The following is a 13,235-nucleotide window of genomic DNA, read 5'->3' as shown; positions in this document are numbered from 1 at the left end:
ACAAAAACAATGTAGAAGTAGCGTTTTAAATATTGAGGCTTTAAAATAACATTGCATATGTTAATCATCAGGTATTAATATAGTCAAATCCTACATTGATATATACCTGGTAAGAAAGACAACAAATTAATAATCTATTTCAATTGTAGCAATCGCTCTAACAATAGTGTCTTAAACGGTATACTATAGACAGATAAAATTCCTTTGAGTTGTAAATGCTCTATAAATTATCTGTTATTAACATTACTAAAAAATCTAACCACTCAGCTTGTGTTTCCTCCATCAATGTCTTCGTTATGAAGACAAGAACGATCATCAATAGCAAGCAGCCACTGTATTACACAGCACTACAAGCTCGCTTCACGCTCAGGAGTAAACACTTAACCTCTTCCTCGTGGTTAGCGAGTTCAGACACTTTAGAGCACATTTCTCCAGTCAAAAACTATAGAAATGATCCCTGAAAGTATAGTCTTAATTTAACAACTGCAAAAATGATACACCAAAGATTACAAACTCCTTATATGCATTAAAGTGACAAACAATTATTATCTTAAAAACATTTTACTATAACACAAAATTAACACACTGAGCAATCGTGGAGTTATTATAATAGAATGTGTAATTATATCATTACAAAAGCTGAAAGCGTTAGAATTCAACTATCCACCTAATCTGCATAAAAGAAGAGTAGTAACCAATCACGCAAGCGTTTAAATTCGTTCGCTGAACATTCCCACATATCACCAATAGGTGGCTCTAGTGCTAAAATGAATGTAATTAATAGTAATAGAAAAAAAAACCCATCAGAGCGGCAGGGAGAGGGAAGGAGGAGGAGGGAGAGGGGAGGAGGAGGCAGAGGGGGGTCATGCTGAGGAGGTGGTATAAGAAAGTGGGAAATCGATGGGGGGAGGGTAAATGAGGTGGGGGGGCAGCTAAACTACAGAAAAAAATGTGTTTTTTATTTTATTAAATTAAGTTGTCAAATTTGGGGAAAATGGGTACTGGCAGACAGCTGCCAGTACCTAAGATGGTGGCTCCACTCAAAGCTTTGTTGGTTGCTTTTTTTTTTAAATCAACTTTAATGTAACAAACAACCCATAGACAATCATTCTGAAAACTAAACATTTTGCAGCTTTATTGTTCTTAATGTTCATTCACAGTGGTTTATGATAATTTTCATATACTGTATAAGGTAACCACTGTGAATGAACATTTAAAGTGAAGGTCAATTTTCATCAATGAGTGCCCGGTTTTTAAAAATACTTTTTAAAACAGGGGCACTTTCATTGATGAAAATTAACATTGCACTGGATTTTAAGAAATACTTACCTTTGTCTCCTGCAAAACCGGATCGCCGATCTCAGCCTCAGTTCCTCTGTAGTGACGTCAGAAATGACAAAAACCGGCTTCCTCCAATTATGGCTTGCACCCCAGAGCGTCCAGCTCGTGATGCCTGGCTGTGATTGGAGGAAGCCAGTTTCGTCATTGCTGTTGTCTACAGCAGGAAGAAGAAGGAGGGAGATCGTCGATCCGGCTTTGCAGAAGTAAAAGGTAAGTATTTCTTAAAATCCAGTGCAATGTTAATTTTCATCAATGAAAGTGCCCCTGATTTTAAAAGTATTTTTAAAAACCGGGCACTCATTGATGAAAATTGACCTTCACTTTAAGTACCAGAAAGCTGCAAAATGTACTGAAGTTGTCTTCTTATTAAGTCAGCTTCTTATTCTGCAACTGATTGCAATTTGCAAAATAAAGATTTATAAACAAAATAGCATTATTTTTATTATAAATAAAATAATACACTTTTCAAAAACCTAAACAAACTTACATTTTATAAAAAAAAACATCTTACCGGTATATTGCTATAAACCGATAGCAAACATGGTATAATTTTGAGTAATTTATATTTTCAATGGGTTAAAATCCTGTGGGCTACTCATTTATATGTGGATATATACAGGGCATGATGAACCCCATCATACAACAGACATATTAATAGCCTGGCCCAACACTCTTTATGGCAAATTGGTGACAACCTTGTCACTTCATATATTTTGTAATCTCCCCAAAAAAGAAAACCACTATTTGGCACACATTTAAACACATAGGTAGATCCTCAGAAAGGGAGCCAAAACAATTAAAACTTAACTTTTACTGTCAAATCATTGAGACTCTAAGAAAGCCCAGGAGAAATGTGCGTTAGGCGTTCGCCTTTCTGTGAGTAATCTGGATATGGTTATACTTTATTTGCGTGCTCTCTGTGATTGATATACAGGTAATTCTGGTCATTCCTTAGTCACTGCAAGCCGTACCTTTTTCACAATAATTGTAAGCCGCTGCCTACCAAGAGATAGTCTGATAAGCCCCACCCTTCACCCACCTTTGTGGGTAGCACCAAATCATAGTCAGTAGTTTATTAGGGATCTTTTCCTATCTCAGTGGACATCTTACAATGAGCCTCTGACAGTGTTGAAATCCGCTTAATTTTGCAAACTTAAAGCCTCAACGATTATTGTCTTATTTTGAAATAGACAATTGTAGTGTGTATAATCCAGATGCTCCAATATTTGTATTTTAATATTTGACAGTAAACTTTGTTGTTGTTTTTTTAACTCCCTTTCTGTGGATCTACCTATGTGTTTAAGTGTGTGTCAAAGAGTGGTTTTCTTTTTTCTTTTTCGTTGGGATTACACTGTAAACCAAACACTAGGGCACTCCCCTAAGGAATATGAGTGTTTGGGTTATAGATGGAACCATAATTTGATGAATAAGGCAGTTCTATACCTATCTCATTGATATACACTTCATATATTTTACCTTTTCTGAATAAGTAACTGGTATTTTAAAGGGTTAAAATCCTTTGGGTCATTAATTTCTGCGTGGATACATACACGGCGTGAAGTCCTTCATAGGATAAACATGTTTTCAGCATGGCCCAATGGTTTCTATGGCAAAAAAATATTGTCAACCTCGCCACTTCATATATTTGACCTTTTCTAAATAAATAACTGGTATTTCAAATGGCTTAAAATCCTTTGGGCCACTCTTTACTGTGTAGATATATACAGGGAGTGAGCCCCTTCATAGGATAAATATGTTCTTGGCCTGGCCCAACGCTTTTTTGTAGCAAACAAACTGGTGCCAATGTTGCCATCTCATATATTTTAAAATTTCTGAATAAGTAACTAGTATTTTAAAAGGGTTAAAATCCTTTGGACCACTCGCTTCTTTGTGGATATATACTGGGCATGAACCTCTTCATAGAATAAACATGTTCTCACCCTGGCCCAAAGCAAACAAACGGATGACAACCTTGCCACCTCATATAGTTGACCTTTTTCTAAATAAGGAATCAGATATTTTAAAAGGGTTAAAATCCTTTGGGCCCTCATTACTGTGTGGATATATACAAGGAGTGAGTCCCTTCATAGGATAAACATGTTTTAGCCTGGCCCAAAGCTTTTTGTAGCAAACAAATTTGTGCCAACATGGCCATCTCATACATTTTACCTTTTCTGAATAAGTAACTAGTATTTTGAAAAGGTAAAAATACTTTGGGCCACTGATTTCTGTGTGGTTCTATAGGGTGTGAGCCCCTTTATACAATCCAAGTGTTTTCAGACTGTCCCAAAGATTTATATGGCAAAGAAACCCTTTCAAAATAGCAGTAACTTATTTAGAAAAGGTAAAATATGGGATTTGACAAGGTCGGCACCAGTTTGTTTGTCATAAAAAAATGTTGGGCCTGGCTGAGAACATGTCTGTGCTATAAAGGGGCTCATGTCCTGTGTATATCCACACAAAAATGAGTGGCCTACATGATTTTAACCCTTTTAAAATATCACTTATTCAGAAAAGGTAAAATATATGAAGTGGCAAGGTTGTCACCAATTTGTTTGCCATAAAGAGCTTTGGGCCAGGCTGACAACATGTCTGTCCTATGAAGGATTCATGCCTTGTATATTCCACACATAAACGAGTGGCCCAAAGGATTTTAACCCTTTCAAATTACCAGTTACTTATTCAGAAAAGGTAAAATATATGAGATGGCAAGTTTGGCACAAGTTTGTTTGCTATAAAAAGCATTGGGCCAGGCTAAAAACATGCTTATCCTATGGAGGGCTTCATGCTGTGTATGTACCCACACAATAATTAGTGACCCAAAGGATTTAACCCTTTCAAAATACCAATTAATTTGCCTTAAAAAGCATTGGGTCAGGGTGAAAATATGTCTATTCTATAAATGGGGTTAAAGCCCTGTATATATCTACACAGAAATGAGTGACCCAAATAATTTTAACCCTTTTAAAATACCAATTAATTATTCAGAAAAGGTATAATATATGAAGTGACAAGGTTGGCACCAATTTGTTTGCCATAAAGAGCGTTGGGACAGGCTGATAACATGTCTATCCCATGATGAGTTCACGCCTTGTATATAAATACACACATAAATAAGTGTCTCAATGGATTGTATCCTTTTTTAAATACCAATGACTTATTTAGAAAACGTAAAATATATAAAGTGGCAAGGTTGGCACCAATTTGTTTGCCATAAAGAGCGTTGCACAAGGCCGATAACATGTCTGTCCCATGAAGAGGCTCACGCCTTGTATATATCCACACATAAATGAGTGGCGTAAAATATTTTAACCCTTTTATACTATCAGTTACTTATTCAAAACAATCAAAATTATGCCATGTTTGCCATCTGTTTATTGCAATATAAGATGATTTTTTTTTTATAAAATGTAAGTTTGTTTAGGTTTTTGGAAAGTGTATTATTTTATTTAAAATAAAAATAATGCTAGATATTTTCTTAATAAATCTTTATTTTGATAATTACAATCAGTTGCAGAATAAGAAGCTGACGGAATAAGAATCAGCATAAACCACTGTGAGAGGAAATATGACCCCCACTCAAAGTTTTTTTTTTTTATCAACTTTATAATGTAACAAACAACCTATAGACAATCAAAATGATTGTCTATAGGTTGTTTGTTAAATTAAAGTTGATAAAAAAAAAAAAAAAAACTTTGAGTGGGGGTCATATTTCCTGTCTAGAGTGGAGCTCCAGTCTGCAGCTAGACTTCTTTGAATTAGTTAGAGGGGGGGGAGGGTGTTAGAGAGCTTTTTGGGAGGGATCATGGAGGTGGGAAGATAAGGGGATAATCCTACACTGAAGAACATAATTATAATTAAAAAAAAAAAAAAAAAAAGTATAATACTGCGTACTGGCAGACTTGTCTGCCAGTACTTAAGATGGGGGTAACCATTGGGGGGTGCGGGAGGGAAGAGAGCTGTTTGAGAGGGATCAGGGAGGGATCATGGGGTAAGAAGTGTCAGGTGGGAGGCTGATCTCTACACTTAGGGGTAGATTTATCAAAGCCAGTCTCCTTTTATTCCTTCCAAAATAGCGCATACAAACTGATCGTTATATTCATCAAAGCACTCTGTGCCTGTAATTGAGTAAATCTGAAAAAAACTTCTTCGCACTCCTCTTGCATTTGCCTAGGCGCACGGGCGCACTCCCGAGTGCAACAATATACATTAGTAATAGGCGTAATTTAACAGCCCAACCTACAAATACACCCAGTTTCTTATTTATCATTGCTTTGCGTCGATAGGGAACTGAAATTTCGGCTTCAATTGCGTGTTGTATATTTCGCCATACAGATGGAGGCAAACACCATTATAATACATGCTTTTACATCTTGTGATGCAGTACTTTCTTCTTTTAACTAATTTTTCAAAGGCTCAGCGCCAAGAAGAGACTGTTATTGCCAGAAATTTGCGCTTCTACAGGCGCTTATGGGTACCAACAGTTATATATATATATATATATATCTCGATATATTTATGTTTGCGATCTTAAATTATCAACATATGGCAAAAACAGCACAGAAACATTATATAATATAAATATAAGCTTACCTAAAAATGCTTTTTTAATAATGAAAACATGGTGGCGTAAATATTTAACAACGTAAATAAGAGAGTAGAAACCTAAAATACAGGTAACTAAAAGTCTAGGCAAAAGAGAGCACAGCTGTATATAATGAGTAAAAGACTAGGGCGAATTCTTGAAATACAAATAAATTTAATAAAGTTACATTAAATAAGTGCATACATCCAAACATACAATCACATACATACAGGGATATAGAAGATGCATAAAAATGTCAGATGGGCCGTGCAGGGGACTGGTGCACCAGTATACAAAAATAGACAAATGTTCGTCACTTTGCATGTATAGGTGATATATAATTGTAATCCGCAGTATAGTGCATGTCCTTAAAGATGCACAGACCAAGTGGATACAGTCTTACCCCTTCGTGTCTAAATGTACATAGTAGCGTGAGGTCATCAGGAGTCAAGGGGAGCTTACCCTCGCCGCGTCTTTTTCACAGGCATGTGTAAAGTGCAAATAGATAACAGTTCATTGGAGTACCTGTCTTTTTCACGCGGTTGCTCTACCCTGAATTGTAGCTCCTGAGACACAGAAATATCCAGATGACAAAGTGCTGCAAACCCGGAAGAAGCTCCATGCTGCTGTATTGAAAGGAGTGAAACGAGCTTTAAGACTCGTCGGTTTGCAGCACTTTGTCAGAGGACCCTCTGCCTGACTGTGGTCTACCCCTTGTCTCATCTGGATATTTCTGTGTCTCAGGAGCTACAATTCAGGGTAGAGCAACCGCGTGAAAAAGACAGGTACTCCAATGAACTGTTATCTATTTGCACTTTACACATGCCTGTGAAAAAGACGCGGCGAGGGTAAGCTCCCCTTGACTCCTGATGACCTCACGCTACTATGTACATTTAGACACGAAGGGGTAAGACTGTATCCACTTGGTCTGTGCATCTTTAAGGACATGCACTATACTGCGGATTACAATTATATATCACCTATACATGCAAAGTGACGAACATTTGCCTATTTTTGTATACTGGTGCACCAGTCCCTTGCACGGCCCATCTGACATTTTTATGCATCTTCTATATCCCTGTATGTATGTGATTGTATGTTTGGATGTATGCACTTATTTAATGTAACTTTATTAAATTTATTTGTATTTCAAGAATTCGCCCTAGTCTTTTACTCATTATATACAGCTGTGCTCTCTTTTGCCTAGACTTTTAGTTACCTGTATTTTAGGTTTCTACTCTCTTATTTACGTTGTTAGATATTCACTTTTCTAGGATGCACCTGTATCTTTTATTGACCTATTAAGAGTGCTACTCACCCTGTTTCTCTGGCGTAAATATTTATAGGGATGTACAGTGATAAATAGGGAGTAAATGCTTTTTTCAACAGGCGAAATTTATCATTATTACGCCTCAGTTTGCCTGCGCAAAGTTATGTCTATTTTTTTTAATAAATTCTGGCGCACATGTGCGCTTCTCCGGAGGCGAGCAGGGGCGCAGTTACAGGTGAAGCACATAAAGAGTGCGCCTAGCTTTTGATAAATCTACCACTAAAGCTAAAATTAACCTTACAATCTACTTAATTAACCCCTTAACTGCTGGGAATAATAAAAGTGGGGCGTACAACTGCAATTGGAGGCCTTCTAATTACCAAAAAGCAATGACAAAACCGTATATGTCTACTATATCTGAACAAAGGGGTCCCAGAGAAGCTTTTATAACCATTTGTGCCATGATTACACAAGCTGTTTGTAAATAATTTCAGTGAGAAACCTATAGTTTGTGAAAAAGTGAACTTTTTTTTTTTATTTGATCACATTTGGCGGTGAAATGGTGGGGAGAAAGAGCAAAAGAGAGGGGGGAGAGAGATAGCAAAAGAGAGGGAGAGAGATAGCAAAAGAGAGGGAGAGAGAGAGCAAAAGAGAGGGGGAGAGAGAGAGAGCAAAAGGGAGGGGAGAGAGAGCAAAAGAGAGGGGGCGAGAGAGAGGGGGCAAAAGAGAGGGGGGAAGAGAGAGAGTGCAAAAGAGAGGGGGGGGGAGAGCACAAAGGAGAGGGGAGAGAGAGAGCAAAAAAGAGGGGGAAAGAGAGCAAAAGAGAGGGGGGAGAGAGAGGAGCAAAAGAGTGGTGGGGATAGAGAGCAAAAGAGAGGGGGGAGAGAGAGCAAAAGAGAGGGGAGAGAGAGAGCAAAAGAGAGGGGAGAGAAAGAGCAAACGAGAGGGGGAGAGAGAGAGCGCTAAAGAGAGGGAGGAGAGAGAGTGCAAAAGAGAGGGGGGAGAGAGTACAAAAGAGAAAGGGAGAGAGAGAGCGTAAAAGAGAGGGGGAGAGAGAGAGAGCAAAAGAGAGGTGGGAGAGAGAGAGAGAGAGAGAGAGAGGGGGAGAGAGAGAGAGCAAAAGAGAGGGGGAGAGAGAAATAGCAAAAGAGAGGAGGGAGAGAGACAGCAAAAGAGAAAGGGGAGAGAGAGAGCAAAAGAGAGGGGGAGAGAGCAAAAGAGAGGGGAATAGAGAGAGAGAGCAAAAGGGAGGGGGGAGAGAGAGAGCAAAAGAGAAGGGGGGATAGAGCAAAAGAGAGGGGGGAGAGAAACATCAAAAGAGAGGGAGGAGAGAGAGCAAAAGAGAGGGGGAAGAGAGACATCAAAAGAGAGGGGGGAGAGAGAGCAAAAGAGAGGGGGGAGAGAGAGAGCAAAAGAGAGGGGGAGAGAGAAAGAGCAAAAGAGAGGGGGGAGAGAGAGAGCAAAAGAGATGGGGGAAAGAGAGATAGCAAAAGAGAGGGAGAGAGAGCAAAAGAGAGGGGGAGAAAGCAAAAGAGAAGGGGAGAGAGACAGCAAAAGAGGGGGGGAGAGACAGAAAAAGAGAGGGGGAGAGAGCCAAAGAGAGGGGGGAGAAAGAGAGCAAAAGAGGGGGAGAGAGAGAGCAAAAGTGGGGGAGAGAGAGAGCGCAAAAGAGAGGTGGGAGAGAGAGGGGGAAGAGAGAGAGAGCAAAAGAGAGGGGGAGAGAGGAAGAGCAAAAGAGAGGGGGGAGAGAGAGCAAAAAAGAGGGGGGAGGGAGAGAGCAAAATAGAGGGGGGAGAGAGCAAAAGAGAGGGGCAGAGAGAGAGAGAGAGCAAAATGGAGGGGAGAGAGAGAGAGGGAGCAAAAGAGAGGGGAGAGAGAGAGAGCGCAAAAGAGAAGTGGGATAGAGCAAAAGAGAGGGGGGAGAGAGACAGCAAAAGAGAGGGGGAGAGAGAGAGCAAAAGAGAGGGTAGAAAGAGACAGCAAAAGAGAGGGGAGAGAGAAAAAGAGAAGGGGGAGAGAGAGAGAGCAAAAGAGAGGGGAGAGAGAGACAGCAAAAGAGAGGGGGAGAGAGAAAGAGCAAAAGAGAGGGGGAGAGAGAGAGCAAAAGAGAGAAGAGATAGCAAAAGAGAGGGAGAGAGAGCAAAAGAGAAGGGGGAGGGAGAGAGCAAAAGAGAGGGGAGAGAGAGACAGCAAAAGAGAGGGGGAGAGAGAGCAAAAGAGAGGGGGAGAGAGAGAGCAAAAGAGAGAAGGGAGAGAGAGATAGCAAAAGAGAGGGAGAGAGAGAGCAAAAGAGAGGGGGGAGAGAAAGCAAAAGGGAGTGGGGAGAGAGAGAGAGCAAAACGGAGGGGAGAGAGAGAGAGAAAGAGAGGGGAGAGAGAGAGTGCAAAAGAGAGGGGGCAAAAGAGAGGGGGGAGGGAGAGCACAAAAGAGAGGGGGGGGGAGAAAACAAAAGAGAGGGGAGAGAGAGAGCGCAAAAGAGAGGGGGGAGGGACAGAGCAAAAGAGAGGGGGGAGAGAGAGCAAAAGAGAGGGGGAAAGAGAAAGCAAAAGAGAGGGAAGAGAGAGTGAGCAAAAGAGAGGGGGGAGAGAGAGAGTGCTAAAGAGAGGGGGAAGAGAGAGAGCGCAAAAGAGAGGGGGAGAGAGAGAGTGCAGAAGAGAGGGGGAGAGAGAGAGCAAAAGAGAGGGGAGAGAGCGCAAAAGAGAGGGGGAGAGAGAGCAAAAGAGTGGGAGAGAGAGAGCGCAAAAGAGAGGGGGAGTGAGAGAGCGCAAAAGAGAGTTGGAGAGAGAGCAAAAGAGAGGGGGGAGAGAGGGCACAAAAGAGAGGGGAAAGAGCAAAAGAGAGGGGAGATAGAGCAAAAGAGAGGGGGGGGAGAGAGAGCAATAGAGAGGGAGGAGAGAGAGAGCAAAAGAGAGGGGGGGAGAAAGAGAGCAAAAGAGAGAGGGGAGGGAGAAAGCAAAAGAGAGGTGGAGCGAGAGAGCGGAAAAGAGAGTGGGGTGGGACCGCTGTACTGCAAAAGATGTCCCGTGTGAACGGACTTTAGAACTAGTAAATATATAAATTAGCACATTTTAATATCCATCCTTGTGATGTTAAATTACTAAATGGTATCAAACTATAACATGATTGAAGTAAAAAAAAGTTACAACTGGTCTCACATTTTGTTAATATTATAATAAAATTAAATTGCAAAAAAAAAAGATACAAATTCAATTATGTAATAAAGAGATTAAACAAATAAATGTAAAATCGCCGTTTTACAAATCTATACTTGAAGTTGAATTGTTAGTTATATGCATTGTGGAGCTAGTGACCTCTATTGGCGATCCGTAGTATTGCATTTTCAGTTACAAAGAACACCTATTTTTTTTTTACTATTTCTTCTTCCTTTGCTTATGAACATGTTCAGACCGTACTACAGTACTGTTACTCCAAAAAAAATCTAAATATTTTGTGAAATGTCTGCACAGACGTTTCTGCATAGTCAATATCTAATATATATTTAAATATTAACTCATTACCTAAACGTGCTTAAATAAACTGCAACTTTTCACCCATATTAACCTACGAACTAACACCTCAGCTCGTATTTTCCTTCTCCAAATTTCAGTTGAGAACAAAGGAATGATCTTCAAATACTTGCAACGACTGTATATGACAGCATTGCACACACACTTTATCGTATCTATCCTGATTTGGTAAGTTAGACAATGATAGTTTACCTGAGTATTATGTCAATATACAGCATTGGGTACTGTGGCATTGCTTTCAGTAGTCTATATCACTAGTGCTGTACAAACACAAAGAATACACATACAAGTGATCAAGTAATAAAGTTTAATCTGACACAGTTGAATTAGTCTCACTTCTATATTAATATCATCTTCTATAAACCTGTTTCAAATTATACACTCAGCTTGCGTTTTCTCCTTCCACATCTTCATAATGAAGACAAGAACGGTCACCAATAGCTATTAGTTACTGTGTATCACAGATATACAAGCTCGCTTCGCACTCAAGTGAACACTGTAGCTCATAGTTAGCTAGCGCACAATTATCCAGATACATAATATAAAAAAAATCTCTGAAAACAGCTGAGCTTTGAAAATAAGAATTCAGAAATAAAAATGTACACACAACACGGAGTTTGGGTTTCGCATAAAGCGATCGAATTCATTATTTTAACTACCTTGTTAGCAACAATATAGTATTGTAAAATGAGCATTGTTACTGTAAAATATTTATTTTATGTTTCAGTCTTTGATATATATTAAGCCTGGGCACACATATTTTTCATTTGCGACCATCTTTCGCTTCATTTGCATTTGTCACGCCCCCTTACCCAATGAATTTTCTTCCCACTGCTTTAGGAAATGCATAATGCACCGTGATTGAGCTAAACAGCGCTAAAAATAAATATAGTTTAATAAATTTGGAACTGCAAATGCCTCATCCACAGTATCCCCTGGAATTTCACAGACCATAACTGAAAGAGTCAGATACAGCAGGAATAAGAACGATACTTAAAATATGCGCTCTAGTTTTACTTAACTTGTACCTATGTACAATATTAATACATAGATAAGGAGCACATTGTCATAGCACATGGCTGTCCAGATGATCTCCTGATGATCTGCACCTACTTTCTTTGGCACTTTAGTTAATTATGCAACAGAAAATTACGTTTCACATTGTGCTGTGATACCTTAACATATCACCTTTGTGTTTACTTGTTACTTTAGAATTAACAATTGTCATGTAACAAAACAATGTATAAGTAGCGTTTTAAATATTAAGGATTTCAGAAACCATTCCAGACGTTAATCATTTCATAATAACATAAATCGATAGATATCGGGTATACAAAAGATATACTACCACATTTATATTCACAAATACCTGTTATTAACATTATTAAAATCTAACCACTCAGCTTATGTTTCCTCCATCAATGTCTTCGTTATGAAGACAAGAACGATCATCAATAGCAAGCAGCCACTGTATTACACAGCACTGCAAGCTCGCTTCACGCTCAGGAGTAAACACTTAACCTCTTCCTCGTGGTTAGCGAGTTCAGACACTTTAGAGCACATTTCTCCAGTCAAAAACTATAGAAATGATCCCTGAAAGTATAGTCTTAACCTACAAGCCGCAAAAATGATACACCAAAGATTATGAACACCCTTTATGCATTAGAGCGAGAACGAATATTACATAAAAAAAACATTAACTTTAACACAAAATTAACACACATTGAGCAATCGTGGAGTAATTATAATACAAAGTGTAATTATCTCACTAGAAAACTGGAAGCGCATGAATTCAACTATCCATCTAATCTGCATAAAAGAAGAGTAGTAAACCAATCACGCAAGCGTTTAAATTCGTTTACGAGTAGCATTCCCACATATCATCAATAGGTGGCTCTAGTGCTAAAGTGAATGTAATTAATAGTAGTAATAGCTCTCGTTTTGCAAAAAACATAAAGCGATAACATTTTCCTTGAAATATACATTTATTTAGGCACTTATTGTAGTATCTGTACAATATAGTATATTTTCTTTACTAAAATGTTAATATGAAAGGAACCTGTTTATGGTTAATGGTAAACTACTTGAGATTGTTATTAAACATAGTAAATAAAAAAAACTTTGCAGTTTACTTCATTAGATATTTTACCCCTATTAACAGTAATATGTTTGAACATTGTGGAGTTTCTAGTTCTGACAACTGAAAGACACGACAGCCTTCATAAACCTAACTTTGCCTCACCTCTCTCTAATTTGCAGTTTGTTTACTACTGAAGTCAATGGCAATTTACTTAACAGGTTGATAGTCATTAAAATCCAGTTGGCCTCTTCCAGATAAGGAAGTGTGGGTGAATTTTAACCATTGTAAACTAATTGCAGCAAGCTGTTCTAATATAGTTCAGAATCTGGAATGTTAATCTATAGGAAGACTACAGTAAATACATAAAAAATGCACAGTGTCCCCTTCCCATCTATTAGAGCTGCTGAGGTATAATTATTATGCATAGAAATA

The 13,235-nt window shown here is 38.8% G+C and overlaps 2 non-coding genes and 1 pseudogene across 2 annotated transcripts; all 3 read right to left on the bottom strand.

Annotated features, from left to right (window-relative positions):
- Window positions 1-258: 258 nt before the first annotated feature.
- On the bottom strand, window positions 259-473 carry LOC128646321 (small nucleolar RNA U3). Its single transcript, XR_008400271.1, has one exon. It is a non-coding gene; the product is annotated as a small nucleolar RNA U3 (small nucleolar RNA).
- Window positions 474-11,105: 10,632 nt separating this feature from the next.
- On the bottom strand, window positions 11,106-11,310 carry LOC128646325 (uncharacterized; annotated as a pseudogene).
- Window positions 11,311-12,117: 807 nt separating this feature from the next.
- LOC128646323 (small nucleolar RNA U3) lies at window positions 12,118-12,332 on the bottom strand. The gene has a single exon (XR_008400272.1). It is a non-coding gene; the product is annotated as a small nucleolar RNA U3 (small nucleolar RNA).
- Between the last annotated feature and the right edge of the window lie 903 nt (window positions 12,333-13,235).

Source organism: Bombina bombina, chromosome 1 (genome assembly GCF_027579735.1).
Source record: "Bombina bombina isolate aBomBom1 chromosome 1, aBomBom1.pri, whole genome shotgun sequence".
Lineage (NCBI taxonomy): Eukaryota > Metazoa > Chordata > Amphibia > Anura > Bombinatoridae > Bombina > Bombina bombina.
Note: the sequence above shows the minus strand (reverse complement) of the source record. Positions and strands in the feature narration are given on the sequence as shown.